At 37.6% G+C, this 12746-nt stretch overlaps 2 long non-coding RNA genes across 2 annotated transcripts; both read right to left on the bottom strand.

Annotated features, from left to right (window-relative positions):
- Nucleotides 1–2091: 2091 nt before the first annotated feature.
- LOC138911133 (uncharacterized) lies at nucleotides 2092–3767 on the bottom strand. The gene is made up of 2 exons (XR_011416474.1): nucleotides 3176–3767; nucleotides 2092–3019 (listed from the first exon to the last, which is right to left on the bottom strand). It is a non-coding gene; the product is annotated as an uncharacterized lncRNA (long non-coding RNA).
- A 4169-nt stretch (nucleotides 3768–7936) lies between these two features.
- Nucleotides 7937–10457, bottom strand: LOC138911086 (uncharacterized). The gene is made up of 3 exons (XR_011416397.1): nucleotides 10135–10457; nucleotides 8941–9912; nucleotides 7937–8864 (listed from the first exon to the last, which is right to left on the bottom strand). It is a non-coding gene; the product is annotated as an uncharacterized lncRNA (long non-coding RNA).
- Nucleotides 10458–12746: the final 2289 nt, after the last annotated feature.

Below are 12746 nucleotides of genomic sequence, written 5' to 3'. Positions count from 1 at the left end.
GCTACCCAGCTTAACCTTCGGTCAGAAAATAAAAGGATCATCTTGTTTCTCCGCTCGAATTAGCTGGTTTTCCAAATCCACTTTGGATTTACCCATTTTCAATGGGTTCAGGGTATAAAATTGTCTCTTTTCCGAAGACGGTATATTACATTTTCAAATTCACTGAACCATTGGAACTAACCACTGAAAATTTTGCTTTAGGGCCTTTCAAAAGGAGTCAGGCCAATAACCTTCTTATCAAGAACACTACTCCGTCAAAAGAAAACAAGTAAGAGGTTCAGGGTGCAAAGAACAGTTCGCTTGGCAGCGTTCGACCTCGCAACCAACCGTATACTTGCTGACGACTCTACTCAACAGACAAACCAGCGTAAAAAAATAGTTTCCCAGGTAAGGCTTGAACTCGCGATAGACCGCAACAGTTGCTACGCCTCTACTAAACAGCCGCACCCATAATTAAATATTATCGAAAAAAAACCACATTAAAATAGCTTAGCAGAAAACAATTGCAATTACAATGCTGTGAGAATGCGATAGAATGCGAAGCAGACGTGCATTAATGTGGGTGTGTACATGTATACACAAATTCTTGATGTTTTCGGTAGCTGTGCCATCCAATTGCGCAGTTACATATAACTTTGGTTTTCTCTTAACCGTTCTTAATGAAATTTTCTACAGTATATTTTATTGTACCATACAATATTTGTGTATTCTTAAAATTGTCAATTTCATTTAAATTGTGGCTTAGATTGGTTAGCGATATAAGTTGGGCCATAAACTTAATTTATAGCTCTGTGGTGTTAGCGGGGAGGTGGTGATAGGTATAAAATGAAAGATACTTGATATATATACATATAATATTAGATAGATAATAGAATAGATAATAGAAGCAACATAGCATGATTGGTGACGGTCGCTCTTATTGTTTTTTCAAAAAAACAGGATGTCGATATCGATTTGTATCGGTTGCATGGAAACGGAGTAACTTATCGATTATCGGAAAAAAACTCAATCTGTGCATATCCTTGCGTCTTTACATATGGACGGACAGACGGACATGGCTAGATCGTCTCGGCAATTGATATTGCTCAAGAATATATATACTTTATGGGGTCGGGGATGCTTCCCTCTGCCTGTTACATACCTTTGCATTTTGCACAAATACAATATACTCTTATACACCGTTTTAATGGGTTCAGGGTATAAAAAGCACACCTCAAATTCTGTCTTTGCTATTCCTCGTTTGTTTGAGGCTACAGCCTATTATCTTAGCTTCTGCACCTTTGTTGTGGTTTCATTGTTGTGGTTTCTAAGCACTGCTATGCCTATAATTCTCAAAGTCATGCCACGCCTTTTCAACTTGCAAGCATCTCGGCAGATTTTTATCATTTTTCATTTTTTCGACCAGCAAGGCACCCTTTCTCAAAATAGGGTATTTTAACTATTAATAAGTGATGTAACCAAATGGCACTGACCTCCTTGTATACATTTTATCCAATGTCTATGAAAAACATAATTTCGTATTCAGTGTGCAACTATTGGTACTAAACATTATATACCATTTATATAAATAAGGGTATCAATACTGCGACGTGGCTAATAGTTGTCGTATGTGTCTCATCGCACACATAATGGTGCAGATCTGCATATATGTATGTGTCTGCAAAGCGTAGTGAAGTCGATGAAGTTAAGATTACAATATTCTGTTGCGCATGTGACGTCACAATATAAGGCTTTTTCCGAGCGGTCATATCGTATTTAAAATGATTACATATGTTATTCAATTATATACTTTAAAGGACCCTATTCATAAATTATTTCAATGTTTCTAATAAGGGTAGAAATACATACTAAACATCACAAAAAATAAAATTATATTTAATGTGTGATATTGGTGCGCCGTGCGCGTAACCCTTTGATCTGAATGCCATGGACTGCTGGCATTACAATTTTTTTTTTTTACCTAATTGCGCCGAGACTCGGCTCTGCAACAACAACATTAGTACCCAAATTGTGTTGTTGTTGTTTCTACGCGCTGCCTTGTAGCAACGACAGATAAACCTGCAAAAAGCACAGTGGCTGGGAGCATCAGCGTTTTTGGTGTGATGGTCCGCTATGTGCGGAATTTTTTTATTTTCTCACTTCAAATTATTGTTTTGTATATGTATATCGTGCACTAACATAGGCTCACAAGGGAGCAGATTAGCAAACGTTCGATAGCCACGAGAGCTTGCATTAGAAACTCTGTGGCGGCGCGGCAAGCGTGCTCGGAGGCAGGATATACCTACGGGATACCTCAAGTTCTGCTTCAACGAGGCCTACAGATTCGAGGGCTGCGACTATCGGTATCATCAGTACCATTTCCACTGCAATCGGCGGGATTGCCACTACAGTATCTGCGCTTCGTGCTGCAGAATTTCGTCAACATGCGCAGCGGTGTGCCTGACTGTTCTAGTGCCACGCACACATCAACATCTGCAAGTGCGGCAGGTGCGTGCGCAGGTTTGGTTGGCCGACTTAACCATATTCCTAACTCCCGCCATTTTTAGAGAACAGCCTGGCCTTCGGGCCCGCTCCAAGGAAATCATGACATTTCCATTGTCGTAAATACGATTACGTGTGCAGCGACTCTAACAATGTGGTTGCCCGTAGTTGCCTACACCAACGGCTAGAGCACGTTCGTTCGGCTGGCTTCCGCATGTTCGCCAGCAACGAGTCCTGGGAATCGACCGCCTCCACCTAAGCGCTGCGGCACATCCAGTACCCTTGCATCACCTGTAACTGCAGCGTGCCCTCCCGCGCCCAGCTGACCTCACACAGGCATCAGTTTAAACAACTGCCATCCAAACCGATTGGGGCAATGTCCAGCCGGTGGCCAGCTCTGGACTATATGATACCGAGGTCCGATGTTGATAGGATATGTAGAAAGCGTAGTGAGACTTATAAATGTCCATACACAAGCAACGGTTCCTATTGCATCTATATGATATGGTGATTCAGTCAGTTCAAACATATGTAAAGCCTAAAACAGAAAGATGAACTTAAATTTGCATATCGAACGTTTTTACAATGTTTCTCTATATAAGTATAAGACTACTATTTTATAAAATAAGTTTTCTAAAAAAGCTTTGAAAATGATTTTGAAACTGAGCGGATAGTAAACAAACAACTTTCATACAAACGTTTTCCGTCATTTTATCACTGTTGCGAGTGGAATTTCCCAAATCACTGAAGCACGTATTTATTATATTTTAATGAAGAACTTTGAAAATAAGTTTCATGCAAATCGGACACAATTTAAAATGCACAAAAAAATTCTTTAAAATGAACTTTCTACCGAAGGAGCTTAGATGTTGTAAAAAATGTGAGACTCGTCTCAGATGATCTTTTATGTAGATCCCCCAAAACTAATTTTTAAGGGCTAAACGTAGCCCACCAAACTTTTTACCCCCATTTATACCCAGGAGGGTTTGATTTTCAAAAAAGTTCGAAACACTTACAAATGAATTTGAACAAAGAATTTTGACAAGAAGTTTCAAGCCGATCTGGTGGGAAACAAAAAAGTTTTATACAAACATTTTTCTCTAATTACCCACTGCTGTGGGTGGAATTTAGGAAATCGGTGAAACACGTCTTTATTAAGTTCTTTTTTTGAGCTCTGAAAATAAGTTTGTAGCAAATCGGACAAAACGTAAGACTGCACCAAAATATCTTAGAATTCAATTTTTTACCGAGCATGCTTTGATTTTGCGAAAAATGTGAAGCAGGTCACAAATGATTTTTTCTATATAAAATGAATTTGAGCGCGAAACGTCATCTACCAAATCATTGACCCCTATTTTCATCAAGAAAAGTGTGAAACATCTCTAAATTAATTTTAACAAGGAACTTTGAAACTGAGCTTGAGGCCGTTCGGATGGTAAACAAAAATATGTTATACAAACGTTCTCGAATTTTCCACACTGGCCGATTCTTTCACACTTGCCACTCCCGATCACTGTCCTAACGGGCACCTTTATCACATAAGATAACTACAGTGAAAACTTCAGCTTCCTATCTTTTACGGCTTGGGCTGTGCGTTGATCATCAATCAGTCAGTCAGTCAGGACAAACAGTTTTATATATGGCCCTTGGTTTTGAAAGTGGTACGAGTGCCAACAAACAAGTATTTATTATGATTGTGAAATTTATAACCATTTCTAAAGGAAATGTGGCTTTGAATGGTTGGAATGACACCAACAAGGCAACATTTTTATTATTAATTAACATTTTATTAAAACTCATTTTATTGTAACTTAAGTATTTAATATTTAGGGAAATAAATTGTTCCTGAAAAATTGGTGGGATATAGAGTTGTAAATCCATCATTTTTCTTCTGTCATTGGTTTAATGCTGTATAATGGTAGCAAATCAATATTTAGATACATTCTAGGTCTTCTAATACTTTAAATTCAGAATTGTTATCCAAGTTAAAACATTTTATATTATTATTATACCCTGAACCCATTAAAAATGGGTACAAGGGTATATTGTATTTGTGCAAAATCCAAATGTATGTAACAGGCAGAAGGAAGCTTCACCGACCCCATAAAGTATATATATTCTTGATCAGCATCAATAGCCGAGTCGATCTAGCCATGTCCGTCTGTCTGTCCGTCCGTCCGTCCGTCCATATGTATGAACGCACGGATCTCAGAACCTATAAGAGCTAGAGACTTGAAATTTTAGATGTAGATGCACCTAGCTCCCGCGCAGATCGAGTTTGTTTCCGATAATCGATAACTTGCTCCGTTTCGATATCGATATCCTGTTTTTTGGGCAATTTTGGTAAATAATAAGAGCTGGAGTCACCAAACATGATATGTTGCATCTATTATATATATGTCAAGTATCTTTCATTTTATACCTATCGCCAGCCCCCCGCTACCACCCCAGAGCTATAAATCAAGTTAATAACCCAACTTCTATCACCAACCAATATAAGCTAGAATTTAAATGCAATTGACTTTTTCAGAATACACAAATATTCTATGGTACAATAAGATATACTGTAGAAAATTTCATAAAGATCGGTTAAGATACATAGAAGATATTAAAGAAACCATGTGGTTATAAGTATATGTATATGTATATGTATATGTATATGTATATGTATATGTATATGTATATGTATATGTATATGTATATGTATATGTATATGTATATGTATATGTATATGTATATGTATATGTATATGTATATGTATATGTATATGTATATGTAGTATATTGGCAGGCCACGAGTCAGCGGCAGCTGGCACAAATTTCTGTATACATGTGCACTAATACACACAAAAAGAATTACAATTGCGATTGCATCGTATGCTCTATGTACACATGTGGTCCTATTTTAGTTCAGTTTTTTTTCAATTAGTAGCAACTTTCGGTATGGCTGCAAGGTAAAAAGCCACGGCAAGCAGTTCAATTGTTATATGTCTGGAATAAGCGGCGCAAGTTCATATCCAATGGGGAAAAAGAATTTGTTTGACTATTTATTAATTGTCTAATAATGTTAGTTTTATTCCTTCACCCATTAAAAGCGGAAATAAGTCAAGAGAATGCTTTTTTTTTGCTTAAAGCCCTAGTAAGCTTGGCAAGTGCGCAGTGCGAGCTATTTCAGGTAAGGTATGCATAAATATCCATGCATCTTAATCACTAAAATGTCAATTTACGCAAAATTTAATTTCCTCATTCAGAAATCATATTCTTTATTAAATCTTACAAAAGAATGTAATCATATGTATTTATATCTATTTTCATACATACATACGTTTTAGGCTTAGGCCTAACCAGTGCGTATACACGTACATTATAATAATTTACATATGTACATATGTGTGTTTGTACACATTATTTTCTTCCCGCAAGTAGTCGACGACCACGAAGTGGAACTTTTCAACACTGTTACTATAAATCTGCGCGCGTAATTTGAGAATTTTATTTCGTAAATATTTATTATAGTTACATGATAATAATAATTTATAAGACAGTCTTAAGGAGGTTGACTGATGCGATAATAAATATTATCATTAGATTAATGTTATTATATATGTGATTATAATAATAAATAAAGTAGCGCGCGCATTTCGATATGTATACTAAATCGTGGCGCTAGGAGAGTGAATATTTCCCAACACTCTCTCTTCAAATGTGCTCAGAAGAAGCAGTAATCGATTTAGTCTGTAGCCTGCGATTGCCATCAAACTACCACTAACCAAACAGCATATAGATGGAACGTGCCGTAGAAGCAAAATGGGCACAAAAAGTGCCTGTTTTGGTTTTGTGATTTGTGATTTTTGCGTTTCTTACTGATCTAACAACGATTTTTATTCGAATAAACTATATTCTATCGGTTCCGAGCGGTTGAAAATAAATAAATTGCAGTGTTTTGTGACCATTTTAATAAAAATAGTGAATTATCTATGAATTACCGATAAAAATAGTTTTCGGCCGTTACAACTTGGCGTGTATGTGCAAGTGTGTGATTGACAATTATTAGGAATCGTATTTGTGCGAATGCAATTCACACAGCTGGTGTTGTAAGGGAAGTTTTGGAGAACCATTTTAGCTGAAATCGCAAAAATCGCAAGATTTTAAATATAATTATAATTTTAAAGTCTTTTTAAAGACTATACAAATATTACCTACTTTTTATTTATTCCAGACATATATATATATCTATATATACATATAATATATATAAATTATATAAATTAATTTTAATAAATTTTATTGCAAATAATTTATTGGAATTAATTAATTTAAATTACGAATTTTACTATATTACATTTTTATTTTTATTAAAGTTTTAAAGTTAAGTAAAATGCCTAGGACAAAATAGTTGTCAGTTTTGAATAAAGCTCGTAGACAACAAGCTAGAAATGAGCTAAATAAGTCTAATTCTGAATATGCTGAGCATGAACGTATCAACAATATAGAGTCCCAACGAGAGCGTAGGGAAAATGAAGGTTTTGGCCAAACTGAGAGAAATAGGAATAGGCAAAGAAACCAAGTTCGCAGACAATACAGAGTTTACAGGGCAAACGAACAAAGACAAAATACTGTAGACCACTCGAGTCGACGAGCTAATTCTCCAGTTAGAGAACAGGAGCAATTGGCTAATACTTCGCGTCGATCGACACGCAGACGAGACCCAGCCTACCGGGCAAACGAACAAAGACAAAATACTGTAGACCACTCGACTCGACGAGCTAATTCTCCAGTTAGAGAACAGGAGCAATTGGCTAATACTTTGCGTCGATCGACACGCAGACAAGACCCAGTCTACCGGGTAAACGAACAAAGACAAAATACTGTAGACCACTCGAATCGACGAGCTAATTCTCCAGTTAGACAACAGGAGCAATTGGCTAATACTTTGCGTCGATCGAGACGCAGAGAAAACCCAGTTTATAGGGCAGACGAACAAGAACAAGACAATATTCGTCGAGCTCGCCATCGACAAGACATACAACGACGACTTTTAGAAAGAGCTAGGGATAGGAATCAAAGATCACAGGTTAGAGAGAATCCGATTCGTAGAATAATTGAGCAGGCACGTAACAAAAGTGTGAGGCGAAGTGCTCGCATTCATGCACGACAGGAGGCTTTCGACGCCAATAGAAGTTTGTCCCAGCGAGTTAGCCAGTATAGGGGTAATACAGGTAATAGGATAGCATAGAATAGGCGCAATGCTACGAGGAACAGGGGTGAACGTCCGATTAATTTTTCAGTGGATAGAATCTCTCCAGCTATTAGGAGTAGCTTAGATGGTCTGATAGCTGGATTCAATAGAACAGTTAAGCAGGGTCCCGATCAGGTTTGCCTTTGTTGCAAAGGCTTATGGTTTCCACATCAAGTGGAAAAAACTTCTCGTGAGGTTATTGAAAGCAAGTGTAGTGCAGAAGTTAGCTCCGATATTTTATATCTTTCCTCTATATTTCCCTCTGATAATAATAAATATGATTTTTGCAAAACGTGTAGTCGTAGCATTAAATTAGGCAAAAAACCTAAAACTTCTATTACAAATGGCCTAGATTTTCCCGATCTGCCAGATTGTTTGAAAGGCTTAACGCCTTTAGAGGAAAGGCTGATTTCCCCTCGCCTTCCTTTCATGATTATTAAGTTAGGAGCAGTGGTCAATGTACCCATTCCTGTGGCCAATGTTGTAACGTCCCTCCCGAGGGCGTTTAATGAGAGCGAGGTAGTGCAAATCATCTCAAACGTAGGATGGAATATATCCATGATTTCATGGCTGAAACCATTAGGCCTTCTGAAGTTGCTGAAGCAATAAAATTTTGAGTCAACACCGAGCTTTATAGAAAGCATCAAATTATTATTAATGAACAGTGGTTGTCGTCTTTTTCGTCTGACGAGGTTCCGTTTGTTGCATCTGCTGATGACAGGGACTTAGTATCACAGTTAGTGGCAAGATCTGCTCAAGCCTCCATAGATGGGCAGAATAATATAGAAGAAGATTTTAATCCAGGAGGCCAGGAAACATTATTAGAAAACGTCCCTGTCGAAAATATTGCCATGCAAAGAATAGTTTTAGCCCCTGGAGAGGGTCAGCGGCCTTTAGACATGATCGAAGATTGTGATTCAGAGGAGCTGGCCTTCCCAACTATTTTTGCTGGCATTAAGAGAAAGTGTGCAGAAAATTTTACAAGCATAGTTAGGTCAGAACTTAGAAACTTTGATAGGAGAGGTTGTAGAACAGATAAATTATTTCTCAATTTTAAAAAATTGGAAATGATTAATATAAGGAACAGTACTTCCATTTGCTTACGTAAGCACAGCGCCACTCGAGGCATTACGGCAGCACAAGTCCTTAATGAGGAGTATTTAGAAAATTTAATACGTCACGATGATTGCTATAGGGTTTTGAAAAATATTCGCACTTCACCTGCTCATTGGGAAGGAGAAAAGAAGAAGGTCATGGCGATGATAAGGCAGATTGGTCTTCCGACATTTTTTATAACCTTTTCGGCAGCAGAGACTAGATGGGCAGAGCTGTTAGTTTTACTTTCTAAGAATGTAGATAAGCTAGAAATTTCAGAAGAATTGACAGCTAATTTAAGTTTTGCCAATAAAGCCCGTCTAATTAGAGCCGACCCTGTTACTTGCGCTAGGTATTTTGATTTTCGTTACAGGCAGGTTTTAAAACTGATGAAAAAGGAAGGCGGTGTTTTTAATAGTCACAGAGTTATTAAGTATTATTGGCGAGTTGAGTTTCAGCAAAGAGGCTCCCCCCAAGTTCATGGCATGTTTTGGCTGAAAGATGCTCCGATAGTTGACTTGGCTGATGAGTCAAGCATTCCGTCTGTAAAGTCCTTTATTGATCAGTTTATCACAACTGAAACAAATAACCCGGATGTGGCTCCATTTTTGGAGTATCAAACTCACAATCACGGGCACTCATGTAGGCGAGAAGTTATTGCACAAAATATATGTAGATTTGGTATTCCATACCCTCCCATGCCCCAAACAGTAATTCTATTCCCATTAGAAAAAGATGCTGAAAATAAAGAAGTGCATCGCAGAAATTTCGAGAAGATTCAGGGAGTTTTAGAATATCTGTTTGATCGAGAAAGTATAGATTACCTTAGCGATTTTAATAACTTTTTGACCCACGATCAACTTAACTTAAGTTATGAGTGCTATATAAATGCACTCAGGTCGAGTATAAAGAAGCCCAAAATATATTTAAAGCGATCATTCGCAGCAATTAAGCTTAACGCTTATAATACTCACCTCCTTCTACTGCAGCGCGCGAATATAGATATCCAGTTTATATTAGATCCCTATGCTTGCTGCAGTTACGTCGTTAATTATATTAACAAGTCCCAGAGAGGCATTTCAAAGCTAATGCGTGAAGCTGTAAGTGAGATAAACAGGGGCAATGTAACTTTAAAGCAAAGGTTACAGCATATAGGGCACAAGTTTATTTCGGGTACGGAAATATCCGCCCAGGAAGCCGTTTACTGCTGTTTAGGTATGTCTTTGTCCGAAAGCAGTAACGCAGTGGTTTTAATTAATACCTCATTACCAGAGAATCGGGTTGGGTTAAGGAAGTCTAAGCAACAGTTGCAAAACTTACCCGATGACTCAGTAGCAATATTGGAAATTGGACTTATAGACCATTATGTTCAGCGCCCTTACGCTTTTTACAGCTTTAGCAAGCGGCATAGTGGTACTCGCCAAAATATAGATGATGCTGATGACATCGAAACATCCAGGGCTTCCCAGCAATTAGTTTACGCACTTCGCGATGGTAGTGGGTTCGTAAAGAAGAGGAACACTCCTATTATAATTAGGTATAGGAGATTTAATATTAATACTGATAGGAGCAATTATTTTCGAGAATTAGTTATGTTGTATGTCCCATGGAGGGATGAAAATGTAGAACTAGTAGCAAGAGACTGCGAATCGTTTTGCGGCCAGAATCATGAGTTAATTGAGAGCAATCGCAGGAAATACAATAGCTTAAATGACAGTAAGCTTCAGCATGCTCTTAAAAATGCAGTGCAGGCAGAAAATGAAGAAAATGTTGAAAATCAAGAAGTAGTAGACGATAGATTTCGCGTATTAGGATTTCCAGAAATAAATCCTCATTTAAATGTCTTAAACATTAATGGAAATGACGAGAATCTAGATTCAGAAGATAACAATGTCCGTTTAATAAAACTTCCAGCTATAGTTTCAGCTGATTTAAAGCAGAAAACTTATTTTACACATGTTTTACACAATGCCAAAAACAAATCCGTCTTCTACGAATTTGTTGGAGGTGGTGCGGGTGTCGGAAAGAGCCGACTTATTTTAGCTCTTTTTCAATCTTTGTCCGTTATGTACAATAGTAGGCCAGGAAGTGATCCAAATTCTCCTAAAATAATATTGTGTGCTCCAACAGGTAAAGCTGCTTGCGGAATCAGTGGCTCAACACTGCATTCCATGTTTTCCTTACCAGTAAATCAATCTGGTTCCGATTTGAGGGTTTTAAGTAATGATTTAGTAAATACTTTGCATTCAAGGTTAATCGACCTTAAAATAATTAATATAGATGAAATATCTAAGGTAGGCTCCAAAATGTTTTCCCAGTTGGACTCCCGTTTAAAACAAATTTTTAAAAATACTTCTCCATTCGGTGGTATTTCTGTCATAGTTTTCGGGGATCTACGACAATTATCTCCAGTAGGTAACCGTTGGATTTTCGAATCCAACTCTAATGATCCCTACAGTGCAATTTATGCTTCATTGCTGTGGGACCTTTTCAAGTATTTTGAACTCACAGAAATAATGCGTCAACGGGAGGACCAACCGTTTGCTTCTGCTTTAAATAATATGGCATCGGGAAACATGACAGCCGATGATATTAGTCTTGTCCGATCTCGCATTTGTCAGCAATCGGATGTGCCCGATGATGCCATTCATCTATTTAGTACAAATGCGGCGACAGATAGTTATAACACGATAAAGCTAAACTCAATTCCGACTGATCAATTTATTTCTACCGCTGATGATTTTATAAAAGCAACACATTTAACTGCGGCTTGTAGACAGAGAATTTTAGAAGCCGTTAGTAGCTTTAGGTCGTCCGAAACACAGGGATTGTGCATGTCCCTTCTTCTAAAAACCACTGCGAAATATATGATTACGGTCAATGTAGATACTGGGGATGGATTAGTTAATGGGGCAACAGGCATGCTAATGCAAATAGATTTCGATGCATCCAGCACTCCCATTATTTTATGGATGAAATTTTCAGATGATTCTGGACCCCAATTCAGAAAATAGTTAAAAGTTTTCAATATAGAAGAAATGAGCAAGACAGTTTCCAGTTGTACCTGCAGAAGGTATAACTATTCACAAAAGTCAGGGAGCTACGTATAGCAAAGTCGTGGTTCACACTTGCTCTCGTATGCAGCGTGCTGCAATAAACGTAGCTTGTAGTAGAGCAACAACTGCTTCCGGGTTGTTTATAATAGGAGATTTTGTTCCTCCTAAGCCTCCGAAAAATGACGATAAGGTCCAAAATGAGATAGAGAAATTGCGGACTGGAAAACTACTTCGAACACATTATGATCACTTAGTTAACAGTTCCGCCCTAGACATTTTCTTTCATAATACTGAAAGCATTCACGGTCATATTGAAGATATTCGATCAGATAAGCTTATGCTTCAGTCGTCTGTTCTATGTTTCGTTGAGGCCTCAACATATTCAAATGAAAATATTGAAATTCCAGGGTTTACTGTTGTTGTCCGTCTTGATTGCGAGGTAATACCGAATGCACCGCGACCTAAGAGGGGAATCGTCATTTATATTAAAAATGCAATTTTAAACAATATATCTAATTGCTTTAGCGGTAGGCAAATTTCTGGGTCATTCATCTGTATGTTTTTTAGTTATTCACAAAAGTCCGTCATATCCGCTTGGTTTGTTTAAAACAGAATTTGAGGTTTTATTTCAGCAATATTTATTTCTAAGGGAGCGTTGCATTGTTTTAGGTCTCTTTAATTTATGCTTAAGCAAATTTGATAGATGTAGGGCTCTTTACGATGAATTGCTCAGAAAGGGATTAAGGTGCCTATTAGATTTAAAAACGCCCACTACCAATTGTGACTCTCACATTGATTGGGCTTTTTCAAATCTCTCCAGTGAGGAAGTTAGCGCTAGGACACTCGAGACAGTGTATAGTTACCACAGTGGTATCT

The sequence above is a fragment of the Drosophila virilis genome, chromosome 3, assembly GCF_030788295.1.
Source record: "Drosophila virilis strain 15010-1051.87 chromosome 3, Dvir_AGI_RSII-ME, whole genome shotgun sequence".
NCBI lineage: Eukaryota > Metazoa > Arthropoda > Insecta > Diptera > Drosophilidae > Drosophila > Drosophila virilis.
Note: the sequence above shows the minus strand (reverse complement) of the source record. Positions and strands in the feature narration are given on the sequence as shown.